This window comes from Triticum dicoccoides, chromosome 5B (genome assembly GCF_002162155.2).
Source record: "Triticum dicoccoides isolate Atlit2015 ecotype Zavitan chromosome 5B, WEW_v2.0, whole genome shotgun sequence".
NCBI lineage: Eukaryota > Viridiplantae > Streptophyta > Magnoliopsida > Poales > Poaceae > Triticum > Triticum dicoccoides.
In genome coordinates, this window is record NC_041389.1 from 632,130,942 (window position 1) to 632,150,652 (window position 19,711).

A 19,711-nucleotide genomic window follows, 5' to 3' on the forward strand; every position below is an offset into this window, starting at 1 on the left:
TTTCTTCGAGGACCAACAGACCAAAGATCGTCCGAGGAAATGACAAGTGCCAGAAGTTGACTTGCGGTCCACACGATCACCAGCATAGTCAGAGCCAGAATATCCAATGAGATCAAAGACAGAGCCCTTGGGGTACCATAATCCTACTGTTGGTGTGTGAGCTAGATATCGAAGAATATGCTTCACAGCCTTATGCTGTGATTCCTTCGGTGCAGCTTGAAATCGGGCACACATGCAAACACTAAGCATTATATCTGGCCTAGATGCACATAAGTACAATAAAGAACCAATCATGGAGCGGTATACCTTGTGATCGAAGTCAATACCATTTTCATCAGTGCATAGATGGCCTTTTGTGGGCATAGGAATTTTGACGCCTTTGCAATCTTGCATGCCGAATTTCCTTTGAGGTATTTCTCCTGAGATATGAATATGCCGTTGCGCTATTGACGAATTTGAAGACCTAAGAAAAATTTCAACTCTCCCATCATAGACATTTGATATTCTTCACTCATCATATAGGCAAATTCATCACTATAACGTTGGTCAGTACAGCCAAAGATAATATCATCAACATATATTTGGCACACAAATAGTTCACCATCATAAGATTTAGTAAAGAGAGTAGGGTCAAGTGAACTGGGTGTGAAGCCATTCTTCACGAAGAATTCCTTCAATGTATCATACCACGCCCGAGGGGCTTGCTTGAGGCCATAGAGGGCCTTGTTAAGTTTGAAGACTTTGTCAGGATTCTTTGGATCTTCAAAACCTGGGGGTTGAGCAACATATACTTCTTCCTCAAGCTTACCATGGAGGAATGCACTTTTCACATCCATTTGATATAAGATGATATCATGATGATTAGCATAAGCAAGTAATATGCGAATAGCCTCAAGTCTAGCAACAGGTGCAAAAGTTTCATCGAAATCAATTCCTTCAACCTGTGTGTAGCCTTGAGCTACCAGTCGTGCCTTATTCCTTACCACAAGGCCATTTTCATCTTGCTTGTTGCGGTAGATCTACTTTGTGCCAATGATATTATGCTTGTGAGGATCTGGACGTTTGACCAGTTCCCAGACATTGTTGAGCTCGAACTGATGTAATTCTTCTTGCATAGCCTGAATCCACTCCGGCTCCAAAAATGCTTCATCTACCTTAGTGGGCTCTGTGATAAAGACAAAAGCATAGTGCCCACAAAAGTTAGATAAATGTGAAGCTTTTGAGCGTGTGAGAGGACCTGGCGCTTCAATGTTGTCAACTTGTACTTCTTTTGCAATGCGAGGATGAGCTGGTTGACGTCGAGGTATTTGATCATTTTCCTCAGCACCATTGCCTTCAGGTGCGTCAGCTCGATGTTCTTCGCGTACTGGAATGAATTCTTCAGCAAATTCTTCAGTAGGAATGACATCTTCAGTTGCCTTGAACTTGATAGAATCCTCAGGTGCTGGTTCATCTAACACAGAAGGTAGGTGCTCTCTTTGCGAGCCATTAGTTTCATCGAACCGCACATCTAAAGTTTCAACAATCTTGTGAAGAATAATGTTGAAGACTCTGTAGGTGTGCGAGTCCTTTTCGTAACCAAGCATAAAACCTTCATGTGCTTTCGGTGCGAATTTTGAATTGTGGTGAGGATCTCTAATCCAACATCTAGCACCGAAGACTTTGAAATAACTCACATTGGGTTTCTTGTCAGTGAGGAGTTCATAGGCCGTCTTCTTGAAGAATTTGTGAAGATATACTCTGTTAATGATGTGGCACGCAGTATCAATTGCATCAATCCAAAAACGATCAGGCGTTTTGTATTCATCAAGCATAGTGCGAGCCATCTCAACAAGAGTTCTGTTCTTGCGCTCCACGACGCCATTTTGCTGAGGAGTATAAGGAGCAGATAACTCATGAGTAATACCAAGTTCATCAAGATAGTCATCAAGACCGGAATCCTTGAACTCAGTTCCATTGTCACTTCTGATGTGCTTGATCTTCACACCAAAGTTGGTTGAAGCCCTCGAAGAAAATCATTTGAAGACTTCCTGCACTTCATGTTTGTAAGTAACAATGTGTACCCATGTATATCGAGAGTAATCATCAACAATGACAAAACCATATAGAGAAGCAGCATTAGTGACTACTGAGTAATGATTAGGTCCGAAGAGGTCCATGTGAAGCAATTCGAATGGACGAGTAGTGGTCATGATAGTCTTCGCTGGATGCTTGGCCTCGGTCATTTTTCCAGCTTCACAGGCTCCGCATAAGTGATCCTTGAGGAATTTGACATTTTCAATGCCAATGACATGCTTTTTCTTCGCAAGCGTGTGCAAATTCCTCATGCCTGCGTGACCAAGTCGTCGATGCCATAGCCAGCCTTCTGAAGTTTTTGCAAGTAGGCACACGGCTGGTTGTGGTCCTGTAGAGAAATCAACAATATACAAATCTCCTCTCCTAAAGCCTTCGAAGACTTTGGAATTGTCAGCTTCCATAATCACAACACAGCGATACTTGCCAAAGACAACAACCATATCAAGATCACAAAGCATTGAGACTGACATGAGATTGTATCCTAAGGACTCAACAAGCATGACTTTGTCCATGTGTTTATCCTTAGAGATCGCAACCTTACCAAGACCCAATACCTAACTTTTGCCTTTGTCAGCAAAGATGATATGCTTCAGATGTGACGGAGATAAAGGAGCATCCATCAAAAGATTCATGTCACCAGTCATGTGATTTGTACATCCACTATCGAGGACCCATTCAGTGGTTTTGGGTTGGTCATCCTGTAGATGAATTAGTGTAACTTACAATCTCATATGCTTCATCAGTGAAGAATATGATATTAAGTTCATCAGATGAATTTCATCAAGCGGTAAACAGATATAGCAGTATGAGGACGTGTGAAATGAAAGTTCATTTCATCATGGTTAGCCTGCGTCCTTTCAGGCAATTTTGTCAGGTCCCCAGTAAATTCGTCAGACGTTAAGGCACGCCTGGAGACCTGACCCTGCAGAAGAGATTAGTTCTTTTTCTTCACCACCCACATCTGAAGGGGTGGCAAAGAGTTCATCACTCTGCGAGCACCATACGAGAATGGTGGCATAGAAGCCAAACCATTTTGTTTCACATAAGAGGGTTTAGGGTAAGCATATGAGTAAGCAGAGAAATTCTTTGAGGACTTATGAACATAATTATTTGAAGAATAAAGTGCATATTCATAGCCCTTAGCTCTACCCTGCGAAACAGAGTTGTTAGCACGATGATAGTCATATGAGGACTTTGATCCATTTGAGGAATTTGATCCACGTGAGGAATTTGGTCCATATGAGGACTTGGATCCATATGAAGAATTAGGTCCATATGAAGAGTTTGTTCTAGGGTTCCCATTCTTCACAGGTGGTGTCATGAGGACGTTCACCTGAAGACTTTCAACATAACTTTTGGGAACCCATATTTTCTTCATAGGGGAACCGTTCCTGCAGTTAGTCCCAACATATCTAGCAAATACTTCACCATTCTGATTTTTGAATAGTTTATAGTTGGAGTCAAATGACTCATCAGAAGAATGAGGAGATTCACATGTAAAGCCAGATAACATGGATGGATCAACTGGAGGTCCCTTTGCAGCAACCCATGAGGTTTTGGGGTACTGCTCAGGCTTCCAATATGTTCCATCAGCATTAAGTTTCCTCTCAAAGGCAATACCCTCTTTCCTTGGGTTGCTGTTGAGGATCTGCTTTTTGAGCACATCACAGAGAATCTGATGCCCTTTGAGGCTTTTGTACATGCCTGTCGTGTACAGTTCCTTCAGCCCTGCATCGTCAGTGATACTAGCAATGTCCTGAGATGAGGAATTAGTGATAGCAGATGCAGGTGAAGAATTTGTAACAGTTGAAGCATTTGAACATTCAGGTGAAGAATTGGCAGATTCACGTTCAATGCACTTTAAGCATGGAGGAACAAATTCTTCCTGAGAAGTGCTGATTTGTTGAGCAAGTAATGAATCGTGCTCCTTCTGAAGATCTTCATAACTCACTCTTAGCTTCTCAAGATCTTGCTTTCTTTGAAGAAATTCATAAGAAAGTTTCTCATGATCAGATAAGAGAGTGTTATGATGACTTTGAAGATTATCAAACCTAGACTGAAGTCTCTGAAGATTTTCAGTCAGGGCTTTAGTGCGATCCATTTCTTCACCCAACATATCATCACTTTTGTCTAGCATATTTTGAACCTTTTCAAAAGCCCTTTGTTGTTTTACAGCAATCTTTGCAAGTTTAGAGTAGCTGGGCTTGAGATTCTCATCAGATTCATTTTCACTAGATTCAGAGGAGGTGTATTTGAGTACCTTTGCACCTCTTGCCATGAAGCAATAGGTGGGAGCATAGTCATCGATATCTTCATCAGGCTTGTCGGTGGGGTCAGTTTCTTCAGTGTTGAAGATGGACTTGCTAACGAAAGCAGTAGCGAAGGCCAGACTCGCCACACCAGATTCAGATTCTTCTGACGCCTCCTCTTCCTCATTTTCCTCAGATTCAGCTTCAGAGTCCATTTCCTTGCCAATGAATGCCCGAGCCTTCTTGGAGCTGCTCTTCTTGTGAGATGAAGACTTCGAGGATTTTGATGACGAAGATTTTGATGATTTCTTCTTCTTCTTCGCATCATCAGAACTGTAATCCTTGTATTTCTTCTTCTTCAATTCCTTTTCCCACTAAGGACAATCTTGAATATAATGACCAGATTTCTTGCATTTGTGGCACAGCCTTCTCTTATAGTCACTTGATGAGGAATCACTGCTTCTTGAGGATTTTCCAAAGCGACCACGTCTTGAGAACTTCTGGAATTTCTTCACGAGCGGTGCTAGCTCCTGGCTCAGTTCTTCAGGATCACCAAGGCTACTACCAGAGTCCTCACATTCAGACTCAGACACAACCTTGGCCTTCAGGGCACGTGGTTTGCCATAGCTCGAACCATAGAGATCTCTCTTTTCAGCAAGCTGGAACTCGTGAGTATTTAGCCTTTCGAGGATATCGGCAGGATCAAGAGACTTGTAGTCAGCCCGTTCTTGGATCATCAGACCCAGAGTATCAAATGAGGAATCAAGCGATCTCAACAGTTTCTTCACCACCTCATGGTCAGTGATGTCAGTGGCACCGAGGGCTTGAAGATCATTTGAGATGTCAGTGAGGCGATCGAAGGTTTGTTGGACATTTTCATTGTCGAGTCTTTTGAAGCGGTTGAAGAGATTCCGAAGAACATCAAGTCGAGAGTTACGCTGAGTTGAGACTCCTTCATTCACTTTGGAAAGCCTATCCCAGATAAGCTTAGCAGTTTCCAAAGCACTCACTCTTCCATACTGTCCTTTACTCAGATGGCCACATATGATATTCTTCGCTTGAGAATCGAGTTGCTTGAATCTCTTCACATCGGTAGCTTTCAGTGAGGGTGAAACAAAGGGAACACCATTTTCCACAACATACCAGAGATCGTTGTCAATTGCCTCGAGATGCATTCGCATCTTGTTTTTCCAGTAGGGGTAGTCCGTTCCATCAAAGGTAGGACACCCAGCCAAGACCTTGATCATACCTGCGGTCGACATAACTAAAACTCCAGGCGGTTAAACCAAAATCACACAGAACAAGGGAGTACCTTGCTCTGATACCAATTGAAAGTGCGTTATGTCGACTAGAGGGGGGGTGAATAGGCGATTTTTATGAAATCTTCACTGAGGAATTTGCCGGTGAGGAAATTCCTTAGCGAAGAACTATTAGCAGTGGAATAAGTACTCAGAAGTAAGTATGCCAGAATACAAGCATGGTCATCATGATGAAATGAAGACTAGAACAGAGTACAGGAAGCGTAATCACAGGATAACACAAGATGAAGACAAACATACTGAAGAAATTGAACTGAGGAAATTGAGAAAGTCTTCAGTCAAAGTCTTCAAACACAGATATGAACAAACACTCAACACAGTAATGAGGAAATGAAAGGGTTGAGGAAATAGCACCAGTAGGTTGGTGAAGACAATGATTTGGTAAACCAGTTCCAACTGCTGTCTCAGTTGTACGTCTGGTTGGAGCGGCTGAGTATTTAAACTCGAGGACACGCAGTCCCGGACACCCAGTCTCTAAGCACGCAGCTCAGGACACCCAGTCCTCACCGTATTCTCCTTGAACTAAGATCACACAGATCCCGTCCAATCACTCGTGGTAAGTCTTCAGGCGACTTCCAAACCTTCACAGACTTGGTCACTCGGTGATCCACAATTCCTCTTGGATGCACTAGACCTTGACGCCTAACCGTCTGGAAGAAGCACAGTCTTCAAAGGTAACAAGCGTCGGATCCACGCAGGATCAATTTCTTCAGTGATGCTCAATCACTTTGGGGTTTGTAGGTGTTTGGGTTTGGGATTTTCCTCACGATGATTTTCGCTCAAAGTCCTCGGAGGATGGGTTGCTCTCAAATGACAAGTGTCAAGTTCTCTCGGAGCAGCCAACCAACTAGTGGTTGTAGGGGGCGGATATTTATAGCCTAGGGAGCAGCCCGACATGATAAGACATAAATGCCCCTCAATGATATGACCGTTAGGTGGATAAGATATTTTGGGACAGCTAGCACGCAGCACAGCAACGGTCGGAAATTTGACTCTCAAATTCCTCAGGGCTATCATGTTCCTCACTGTGTAGGTAATTCGCACTGGCGAATTCCTAACTCCTCAGTCAGAACAAAATCATCAGTGACCAGAAGAACTTCGTCTCTGTCACTGAAGAAAGTGACTAAACTGTATGAGATTTCCAAAGGCTTCACTCGAAGGGATTGGTAGGTGTAGGATTTTGAGTTGAGCATCACATGCAAATTTTTCCTTAGTATTTCCTCGACCCCCTTTAACAGTACGGTGTTTCCTATGACTCAAGAAGGAGAAAATGAAACTATGAAAACAAAAGTCTTCACGCTTCATGTTCCAGAAATGAATACCAAGTCTTCAAGGGCACACCAATTTCTTCACTTTCTAAGTCTTCAGAAAGTCTTCAGATTATCAAAGTCTTCAGTTAAAGAACTTCATTTTTAGGGGTCGACTTTCTCTGTAAATATCAAACTCCTCATAGACTTATAGACCTGTGTACACTCACAAACGCATTCGTCCCTTAACCTATAAGTCTTCAATACACCAAAATCACTAAGGGTCACTAGATGCACTTACACTTGTGTTATCACTTTCATATACTAGTGGGAATTTTCATTATAGAACTTGGCTTGTATATTCCGATGATGGGCTTCCTCAAATGCCCGAGGTCTTCATGACCAAGCAAGTTGGATGCACACCCACTTAGTTTTAGTTTGAGCTTTCATACACTTACAGCTCGTAGTGCATTCGTTGCATGGCAATCCCTACTCCTTGCATTGACATCAATTGATGGGCATCTCCATAGACCGTTGATGAGCTGCGTCGATGTGAGACTTTCTCCCTTTTTGTCTTCTCCACACAATCTCCCTTTTTTTATCATTTACCCACTCGAGGACGAGCAGGAATTAAGCTTGGGGGTGCTGATACATCTCCGTCGTATCTATAATTTTTTATTGTTCCATGCCAATATTGTTCAACTTTCATATACTTTTGGCAACTTTTTATACTATTTTTCGGACTAACATATTGATCTAGTGCCCAGTGCCAGTTCCTGTTTATTGCATGTTTTATGTTTCCTAGAAACCCCATATCAAACGGAGTCCAAACAGGATAAAAATGGACGGAGATCATTTTTGGAATATTTGTGATTTTTGCAAAGAAGAATCAATGCGAGACGGTGCCCGAGGGATCCACGAGGCAAGGGGCGCGCCCCTGTCCCTCGTGGGCACCCCGTAAGGCGGTTGACGCTCTTCTTTTGCCGCAAGAAAGCTAATTTTCGGAGAAAAATCTGGGCGAAGGTTTCAATCCAATCGGAGTTACGGATCTCTAGATATATAAGAAACGGTGAAGGGGCGGAATACAGGAATGCAGAAACAGAGAGAGACAAAGAGACAGATCCAATCTCGGAGGGGCTCTCACCCCTCCCATGCCATGGGAGCCAAGGACTAGAGGGGAAACCCTTCTCCCATCTAGGGAGAAGGTCAAGGAATAAGAAGAAGAAGAAGGGGGCTCTCTCCCCCTTGCTTCCGGTGGCGCCGAAATGCTACCGGGGCCATCATCATCACCACGATCTACACCAACACCTCCGCCATCTTCACCAACATCTCCATCACCTTCCCCCATTTTATATTCAGCAGTCCACTCTCCCGTAACCCGCTGTGCCCTCTACTTGAACATGGTGCTTTATGCTTCATATTATGATCCAATGATGTGTTGCCATCCTATGATGTCTGAGTAGATTTTCGTTGTCCTACCGGTGATTGATGAATTGCTATGATTGGTTTAATTTCCGTATGGTTATGTTGCTGTCCTATTGTTCCCTGTCGCGCAAGCGTGAGGGATTCCCGCTGTAGGGTGTTGCAATATGTTCATGATTCGCTTATAGTGGGTTGCTTGAGTGACAGAAGCATAAACCCGAGTAAGGTGGTTGTGGAGTATGGGATAAAGGGGACTTGATAATTTAATGCTATGGTTGGGTTTTACCTTAATGATATTTAGTAGTTGCGGATGCTTGCTAGAGTTCCAATCATAAGTGCATATGATCTAAGAAGACAAAGTATGTTAGCTTATGCCTCTCCCACATAAAACTTGCTATCGGTCTAGTAAGGTAGTCAATTGCTTGGGGACAATTTCACAACTCCTACCACCACTTTTCCACACTCGCTATATTTACTTTATTGCTTCTTTATCTAAACAGACCCTAGTTTATATTTACGTGTTTTTTATTATCTTGCAAACCTATCCTATCACACCTACAAAGTCCTTCTAGTTTCATACTTGTTCTAGGTAAAGCGAACGTTAAGCGTGCATAGAGTTGTATCGGTGGTCGATAGAACTTGAGGGAATATTTGTTCTACCTTTAGCTCCTCGTTTGGTTCGACACTCTTACTTATCGAAAGAGGCTACAATTGATCCCTTATACTTGTGGGTTATCGTTGGCCACCGGAGACAGAGCACAACGAGCGCAACCATCGCCCGCCGGAGCCGTCTGCGCCATGCGAGCGGCGACTGCGTCTCGGCTCTCGGCGCGAGCTCGGCGTGCGTCGGCCATGGAGTTGTTGGAGTGACGGTGGATCGATCACCGGAAGAGAAGATCCGACGCACCCCTACCTGGCGCGCCAAATGTCAGATTACAGGATCCGCAAACCCTTGAAAGGTTTGAACTCTGGGGTGTGTGCGGAGATCTGAACCTACCCATCTTGCCTACTCGCGATCCTCCTAAGCCTAGCACGTCGAGCTTGAAGGGACAAAGAGACACAACAGTTTATCCTAATTTGTGCCACCTTGTGGTGTAATACCTGACTCCAGCGCTTTGGTGGATTGCCTCAAAGGGCTGAGGATGAACTAGTACAGTGGATGAACTGGCCTCAGGAGTTGAGGTGTTCTTGAGCTCAAGAGAGCTGGTGAGGTGGTCGGATGAGAAAGGATCTGATCCCCCCGGTGTGAACTAGATGCCCCTCTATGGTGGTGGTTAAGTCCTATTTATAGTGGCCTTGTTCCTCTTCCCAAATTTTGGCGGGAAGGGATCCCACAACGGCCGAATTTGAAAGGGGACTAGTAGTACAACTTATCCTGACAAAAGTGGTCTTTGCCTGTGAAAAGCCCCTGGTCGTGATGCTGCAGTGGGCTCGGTGATGACCTCCGTCCTATTGTCCTGGCGGTCTTGGTCTTGTTGCACCAGAATAGAAACCTTTGGCTGATTCCTCGGGACTCTGCGCCTGTGGCTTGCCTCCCTTGCACCAAAGAGGAAACTGCCGCTCCGTGCCCGCTGGCGCCCGCCTGGCCTTGTTCGTCATGGCTCACGTCAGCTGAGACTTGTGAGGTGCACCTTGCATAGAACTCTCCGCCCCTTAGGATCCAGCCTGAATAGGCCGATCCCCTTGGGGGTCTTGGCATCGGCCTCCTCGCGAGGCTTAGCCCCTCGCGAGGGTCTTGAGCTGTCGATGTCGAAGCTGGGCCGTACCAGGCCGTCGATGGAGCCACGTGGTGGGCCGCAGGCAGGCAAGTCTGGATACCCCCATATCCAGAACACCAATAGTGGTGGAGCAGCCTTTTGATATTGGAACCTTTTCAATTGAGGGATTGTATGCATTTGGAGGGGGGCTGTCCCTCGATATACATACATACATACATATATATATATACATATATATATGTGCGTAGGGAGGGGTGACACTTGGAGGAGGGGCTGCCTCCTCCTAGGGCGGAGCACCACGGCGTGGTCAGCACCCGAAACCCTAACCAAAGCTATAGGTGGCTTGGACACCAAGCCTATGGGCGGCACACCCCTAATGGGCCACTAGGGTCCATATGGCTTCCACCACCTTGGGCCTTGCCCATGGTGCCCTAGAACACTCCAGGAGGCTCTGAAAAATTCTAAAACCTTCATGCACCTTTCACTGGTATTTTTAGGGTTCCTGAAACTTTACCGGTTCATCGCAACGCTTCTTGTTTTCTCTAAAACACTTCCAGTTCTTTCTTCGAAACACTTTTGATATTCCCAAAACTTTCTCGGTGAATTTCTCTCATGGTCCTAACTCATCTAGTACCCAATAAATTTATGACCCATAATCGTGCGACCTGATGCGCTTCGATATCTGGGTTGGATAGCAGAAGGTTTCTGTGCCAAATTAAATTCCAGTTTTTTAATTGGACCTTTAACAACCTTTTGGGTGTAAACACTAGTATTAAAACAAGCATGGCTATGAGGTCTTACTATGACAACCTTATATTTTTGCGTGGGAACTTATCTTGATAATAAACATGGCTTTGGAACACATCCGCTATCATGTTCTTGCGATGCATGATGTGCGGGATGTGTCTAAAGTATGCCTTGGCCGGTGCATGACCTGGATCAAGAGTCAATTGTAGCCCATATAGAGATGTAGTAAATAATGTGCATGTAGCTTGATAGTGGTCTAATAAAATCAACCCTAATCATGAAGGTTCCTGGTGTTGATACCAGTTGTTGGAGATAATGGAAGGAAGCAACAAAACACGGAGAGAGGATCCAATGGCTAATACCGCCGCACGGGGTTACCTCAGTTATTAAGAATTGATATTCATATAAATGGAGTGGGCATCTAATGAATACAACTCATTCATCCCAAAGGAATTGCTTTCCGCTATCATACTAACCCTTCTCTCACTGTTGTTCGGTATAGCGTTCCACGTCCTCCTTACTCATTACCTTCTCCTTGCTTCATCTATGGGATCCTGGGTACATGCAGTGCCTTAGAACGAGAAGAAGACAAGAGACAACTCCATCAAAATTGGACACATACAAATAAGGTCAAATACACAAAGTCATTCCAACATTCCCTTGCACAAATACATCGTCTTGCAAGACCAAGCCTCAACACATCACCTTACCAAATTACTCACATATGGCAATAGGATCGCAGGATAAACTCATTGAACACGACATAAAGATGATTGATTGATGGATAACATGTCTTACAATAGTTGCCGGATGCAATACACCGATTACAAGTATGACTAACTTGGAGAGAATGGTTGCGGTGATGATGGTTGCGGTGGCTATGAAGATGAGATGGAAAATTGTGGCGACTAGGGTATGAAGATTGGTTCTGGTTCTACGTTTCATGAACGGTGCTCTCATTGTTGGTATTTTGGTGCCAACCCTTTATAGAAGTTGTCTAGGTGGACCAACTGGTGCTCACCGCAAGGGGTATGAGCGAGCGTGCTCCTACCATGCATCGTCATGCCCTTTGTTGAGCCTGGTGCGACCTCAGTTAACTTGCCCCTTCCATCAAACTTCAGATTTCCTTGTATGAGATGATATCCTTCAATTTTTTAGACCTTTTTCCTTCGGAAAAACATTAAACAAAGGATTTCGTGATCTCTTGCATACATTAGACATTAGCAGCAATATCAGAGTGATTTTTTTAGGAACTTTCGGGATTATCTAGTTTAAATGACGGTGTGATGAGTGCAAAAATATCACTCATCAACCTCCCCAAACTAAAACCTTAATCGTCCTCGAGCAACAAACAATAACTCAACCACAAGTAACTCAATTGCTTAAACCCAAATAATGAGAAGTTTTTGGTTCAATTACAATCAATACACCTAAACAGCCCTCCGCTTTCTTCACCTGAAAATTTAGTATAGTTATAGAGGTGACATGGTTATTATCCAAGAGAAGTGAAGTACTGATAATCAACACAAGTTCTTGCTAATCTAGACAAATAGTAGGGACACATCATTCCCGAGATGAAGAATAAATTCGTTTAAAATAGTGAAAAATCAAAAAAATCCGAGTTTTTTTTTGTGATGCTAGATGCTCATGTGCGTGAAGTACCTGCAAAATTCATAGAGTTTGGACATTTAAGTAGCTCTTAGAAAAAAACAAATTTTGGGAATGCAAGAAAGTATACTGTTCACGTACAGTTTTGACCGATTTTGCCTTTTTTGCCATGAGCTCCTCGGACGTCCGAACAAGCTGAAATTTAGCACGAACATCACAGACTTAAACTCCTTCCACCTAAAAAAATGTCAGAATTATTTGAATGGTTTTAGTATTTTTTTTATTTTACTGTTCACTTGGCACAGATGAGCCCAGACACCGAATTAAATATCCGAGTAGCATCTATTCTATTTTTTCTAGGTAACACTTGCTTGTTAGGAATACTTTTAAAGTATTTCTTTTGTAGTGCATATGTTGCGGAAGTGAAAGACATGTAATGTTGGGGAACGTGGTAATTTCAAAAAATTCCTACGATCACGCAAGATCTATCTAGGTGATGGATAGCAACGATAGGGGAGAGTGTGTCCACGTACCCTTGTAGACCAAAAGCGGAAGCATTTCAATAACGTGGTTGATGTAGTCGAACTTCTTCGCGATCCAACCGATCAAGTACCGAATGCACGGCACCTCCACGTTCAGCACACGTTCAGCTCGATAACACCCCTCGTGCTTTTAATCCGGTTGAGGACGAGGGTGAGTTCTGTCAGCACGACAGTGTGGCGACGATGATGATGATGCTACCGGTGCAGGGCTTTGCCTAAGCTCTACGATGGTATGATCAAGGTGTGTAACTGTGGAGGGGGGCACCGCACACGGTTGGGAGAGAAACTTGTATGTTCTAGGGTGCCCCCTGCCCCCGTATATAAAGGAGAAAGGGGGAGGCCGGCCGACCCTCCTAGGGCGTTCCAGGAGTGGAGAATCCTACTAGGACTCCAAGTCCAAGTAGGTTTCCACTAAGGAAGAGGGGGAAGAAGGAAGGAAGAGCAGGAAGGGAAGGAAAGGGGGGCGCCGCCCCCTTCCCCGAGTCCTATTCGGACCCAAGGGGGGTGGCCATCCCCTCCTGGCCCTCCGTCTCTTCCCTCTAAGGCCCATTGAAAGTGTGTTAGGTCGACTAGAGGGGGGGTGAATAGGTGATTATTACAAATTCGTCACTCAGGAATTTTAGGGTGAGGAAATTACTAAGTCACGAACAACAAGCAGCGGAATAAGTACTCAGGTATAAGCATAACACATCAATAGCATAGTCATCATGATGAAATGAAAGACAGACATAGAGTACAGAAAGCGTAAACACAGGATAAGCAGGTTGAAGACAATGTGACTAAAGAAATTGGATTGAGGCGGCTGTGGCGCTGGTGGCCATATCGCCCTCCTCTTGTCCGATGAGTGGATCCCCTCCACTGGCTTCGCCCTCTCTCTCTCTCTCTCTCTATCTAAACTCTGCTCTTCTCTTCTCCTGTAGGCGTGCAGGGAGGTACAGTGGACAACCTTGCTACTCCTCGGGACAAAGCAGCCACGAAGCTTCCTCCTCTGGCTTAAGGTGAGTTTGTCCACCATGATCCATCGAATGGCTAGCGCGGTGACCTAGAAAGTAGGGCAGGGCCAGGACAAGGTAGGGCACAAACATCCATCTATTTTGCCGTCCTTTGCATATTTTGATGCTAGATCGGTGTTGTGTTTCAATTTCTAGGAAAGCAGAATAAAAGGGCTATGTTCCGTCGTTAGAAGTTGCAACTCTGTAGTTAGCAGCTATATTTTGACATTTCCATATCATCCTCGGCAAAGAAAAGATCATACTAAATCTACTATTCTGTGAGTTTGCCCATATGCACTAATTGTCTTTTTCCTAACAAGTTCTGATCCTCATCCCTTCACTAGCTACTTATTCATGGTGCTGGTCAATGCAGTCTATACGGTAAACTGCTACAAGGCTCTATTCTTTTTCTTCAAAATAAATTACTTTAATTATAAGAGATGGAGTTTTTTCCAGGAATATTTGGCTACTATTTGGTTCAATCAGCTGGGGATACAATAATTTTTTTAAAAGCAATCAAAATCTGTTTCTGGATAGATGCACTGCAAAAATATCAGCATCATTAGACCATAAAGATAGGGATGTGCTTACGAATTACCCTCAGTGCCCTAATGATAGTTTTATCTATTCTTGCAAAGGTGCTTATTAACTGATGATCCACTGAAACCATGTTATAAGATGCAATTCTTTTATCTCCTGAAAAAGCATGAAGATTTGTTTCTTTTAGTAATTAATTGAAACCACCTATAAGCCTGCAATGAAGCTTCTATTATTTGTCTCTCATCAATTCGGCAGCTATTTTATGCAATATGTTTTACTTAAATTTCAGCGGAATTTTATAGGGAGCATGTATAATTTGACATATGAACTGGTCTCTTCTTCTTTTATTGACGGAGCGCACCTGGGCTCTTGAATGGAATTCAATACCCTGGCCATATCCTCAAATTAAGCTGATCTCACCATGGGTCTTATTCTCTTCCACCATCGGCATGTTTTCGACCGACCACCCAAAAACACTAACTTCATGCAAAATCGCATTAGCCGATCGCAGGTGCAGCAGACTTGACCCCCTTAGATTGATCCCACACTTAGATTTGTCCAATGGTAATCCATGTTGTCGTTAGCATACTCCCTTTCAAAGTGGGCCTGGCCAGGGTAGTGCCTGTACATAGTGGGTTATAAGCCTCTGCTGCTCTGTCGTACAAGCTATGCTTTTGCTGATGATGTGTGTTTCCCTTCATAATACTTTTCATCAGCATAGTCATGACATCTTACACTACGATCTCGGCAGGAAGTAGTACTTCATGATAAAGAAAAAACTCTAGATATGTCTTAAAGGCAGACTGGTCCTTGTTTGCTACCAGGATGTGGGCGAGAGTGTGTAATCGATGATAGGCTGAGGAGGCTATGCCGATATGCAGTGGCTGGTACCTGGTGGATGTCATTGACGGCTAAGTGCAACCTATGGAACAAGATGCCGGCAAGGGGATTCTCAACACCTGCTAAATTTGCCGGAGAATTTGATTGTTATTCTGCTTTATTTACGGTACTGCTCTCCTTTCCAGTTGAATGATTCTCATGTGATGCATGGCTGGGTCTTGGCTTCATATAATATATTTTGGAGCACGTGTTCCAGTGGATATGAAGGTTTGCAAGTATAGGATGGTTGATGTTTTGCCTTTATATATCTGCATTTTGAAGTTGGTCTGATTGCTCTAGTTTTTACTATTAGTACATCCATTAGCATCAAGTAACTAACAAAAAGTTACTATTACATAGGAGGTAACATTTGTTAATGCCATACTTATAAGCAATCTAAATAATTCATAGCTGTAGTGACATTTAAATTTCTCAATGCATTGCTTCTGAATAGTTTTCAATAATCATGCCTCTCTGCTTTCTTCTTTTTGCTAGCATCATGCCGATATGGCACTTGTGAAAACTAAAGATTTGGTAAGGAGTCGCAAAAACGGCAATACTCTCGGTAATGCAGAAAAAACAAAGATTGCATGGCCTTCAACCTTTGTATGTGACTAATATCCTGCCTCTATCACTACTTGCATCATGTCAATGCATTTTCTGTTAACACTTGATTTTGTTATTTTCTTTGTAGTTCAAAAGATACATGGATCATTATATGGATGTGCGCCTGTGTGGCAAGTATACTACAATTATGATGATGTTTCAGTTCATGATGATGATTTATGCTTTCAGTTTTAGTTAAGTTGTACGAATGCTATTCCTGTTGGATAATGTTTCTCGGTTAAGTTTTAGTTAAGTTGTAGGGATGTTGATGGATGCTTTCATTTTAAGTCTTGTTGTTAAGAAAATATTCATTTTTCTTTAGGTCCGTGTTTATTTTTGGTGGGATTTATTTAATTTGAAGTACTTCTTTCTGCAGAGATAACTTGTACACAAGGAGTGTGCTTCCTTGTACAGAGGCAGTTGGTACACATGGAGGTAGTGAAAGACATTCAGAAACACTTAAGATATTTGCCACATATTGTACTTTTTAAGCTGGTAGTTGTTGTTATTGTTGCGCTGTGACATCCTTCTGTTTTGTGCCAAGTTATATGCACACATTAACATTTGACAAACTCTTATCACCGATTAATTAGTGATCTCCAGCCAGTTTAGTGATTGAGATGTAATTGGCAGTATCTGATACTGAACAATTCCATTTTGTTTCCCCAATTACCACTACTAAACTAATTCCCTTGCCTAATTATAGTGCAAGTAAATTAAGGTGATTTTTCCTTTTATTCTTGGTCATGTATCCTAAATGAGTAACCAAATTATTTGTATAGGGTGGTCAAGGCAATGTGTATTTGTAGTTGGTACAATATGTGTTTTCGTTCATTGGTATTGTACTATTTTGTTCAATGAAATACTTCAGAATGACAATGAGACAACATGTGTAAACATTCTTTACTACTTCCTCAGTCTGATGAAATCAAAGTTGCAGGCCATTGTTCTTTAATTATAGGTTGCATTAATGGTAATGCCGGTTTAACAAAAACAAGAATGCTAGGATACGCTGCTTATCATTTCAGTGAATACATTATTGTTCCTTTTGTTTATGGTTTGGCAAACCTTTACAAAATGATTTTTTCCATTGTACATTGTGGCATCAAAAAGAGCTCTCCCATTTCCTGTTAATTTAATGATTTAAGAGATGTTTGACTACTGTTATGTCAAGTTGAATGTTTTGCATCAATATTTTTTACTCCCTAATTGCTTACTCTTTATTTCGGAAAAATAGATTTTTAACAAGCTTTAGCATCACCATCTCACTTATAGAAAGCACTGATATATATGTGTGCCAGATAAATTGTTGCAAAAGGTTCTGATTTCACCCTATCTATTCTTTACAAATATCATTTCTCCTTTTTTTAGGTTCGGTTTGTTACTCCTGATGAGGATGCAGACTTGGGGTAGGGTCATAGGCCTGACCTATTCGCCCTATCCAAGGTCACTACCCTGGAAGATAAAAGGACAAGAGACAACAGGAGAGCGCCAGTCAAACACGTCAAGTGCAATCCTCTCGACGACCACATCACCCGGAGGTCCTCCTCGCTAGCTTCACTCAACCATATGAAGAGTCACTCGACCATATCGAAGACCAAGAGTCAGAAGGAGCCGCAACGGTCGGATGTTCGCCCCTTAGTCTTTATAAGCATTAACAACACTTAAGGCTGGCGTTACCAGTAACGCCCCTTACTTTATGTACATTAAGCCCCGTGTAATGGAGGTGGGCGGGGGTCCTGGCACACTCTATATAAGCCACCCCCTCCTTTGGCACAAGGGCTCGCACCCCCTGTAATACCACACACATAATCCAATCGACCGCCTCCGGGCACCGAGACGTAGGGTTAGTAACTCCACTGTGAATGGCCTGAACTCGTAAATCTCGTGTGTACACCTTCACCATAGTTGAGATCTTGCCTCTCCTAACCTACCCCCCTTTCTACTGTCAGTCTTAGGACCACGACAGTTGGCGCCCACCTTGGGGCAGGCATCTTGGCGACTTGTTGGTGAAGTTGCAAGTTTTACCGATCATCATCATCATGGTTTCCGGCGGCGGACTTGCTGAGGGTCGTGAGATCTGTCTCGGCGCGCTCGTTTTCGTCGCCGACGACTCCGTGTGGCTTCAAGAAGCTCCCCTGGACGTTGAGGTGCTCCCTGTCCCAGGGGCGATGCACTTCCGCGCGTGCGTCCATGGCGTCCTTCTCCGGCAGCCGTCGACCCAATATCAATCGGCGCCGACTGTGCTTTCCATCCCCGCTGTCCGTCGCCGCAAGCGATCCGGTCGATTGCGACTCCAGCGGTGGGTGAAGCACGTGGTGGCTCGGTATTCGGCCCCCATCAAGTCACGACAATCGAGCATGGCGAAACCCTCCATGGCATGTTCGATCTGTCGACTGGCTCCACGGAGACCGCATCCGAATATGACAGCACCGACCCTGCGGCAGAAGTCTTGATGGTCGACGGGCCCCACAGTCCGCCTGGTTTTCGCCGTGAGGATGGCGAAGACAGAGACGATGATCTGTCATGTGTCCACGAGGAATACCGACTCAAACCCCTCTCTTCGCAGCAGAGAGAAGAACTTCGTCGCCGCAACATGGATGCACTCCACACGCCCATTGTTGGAGAAACCCCCGAGGCTCGGGCCTTGGAGGAGGTGCGCCTAGCCAATTTGGCTGAGCGCACTCGACTGGATAACCTTCAGCGTGCTCTCGACGAGCACGCTCTGGAGCGGATCCATGAGTCCAGTCGACGACATCTTTTTCCGCCTCCACCTAAGGTATACCGTACTGCGATTCAGAACCTCGCAGCTGCGGCCCGAATAGTGGAGTTGATTCAGCCTTCCCAGTCGGAGGCTGGCAGATGGCTGATGCAGATCCGGGCCTTGCTCCGGGCAGCGGGGGAGCAGAACACTTCAGTGTCTCAGTCGTGGAATAGGATTCACAGCAGATCCATAGTAGAGGATACAGTCCAGTCGGCCCATAGCCCAAGATCGCCCCTGCGGCATGAAGGCGGTGGACAGTGTGATCGTCAGTTTGACCGTGACAATCGTCGTCGAGTGCCTACGCCTCCTCCGCCGAGTGCGTCATACGGGCCTCGGCGGAACGATGACAGACGCCGTCACATTGGTGAGCCAGGGCTCCAGTCGACCCAAGAAAGCGAGGCTTCGATGCGAGATCCATTCTCCTTCAAGCCTTGGTCGACCGGAATAGAGCGCATGGAGAAGACCCTGGCAGAGATCGTCCGAGTGGCAGCAGATTGCATGTTTTAGGCCCAAAGTGTTTCAGCAGGGCCATGAGGGCGGCAATAATTCCTCCCAACTTCAGGTTGGCAACAGGAGTCAGTAAGTTCACTGGAGAATCGAAGCCCGAAACCTGGCTTGAGGATTATTGAGTGGCTGTGCAGATTGGAGGCCGAAACGATGATATAGCGATGAAGCATCTCCCTCTTATGTTGGAAGGGTCGGCCCGAGCGTGGTTGACTCAGTTGGCTCCAGGCAGTATACATAGTTGGGAGGAGCTAGCTCGAGTGTTCATAAGAACTTTTGAGGGCACGTGCAAGCGACCAGCAGGGTTGCCCGAGTTGTAGCATTGTGTGTAGAAGCCGAATGAGACTTTGAGGGAATTCATTCAGCAATGGACCACTTTGCATCACACCGTTGAAAATGTATCAGAGCATCAAGCAGTATGCACTTTCAAGGAAGGCGTCAAGTACAGAGAGTTGGTCTTGAAATTCGGTCGGACCGGGGATATGACTTTGACTCGGA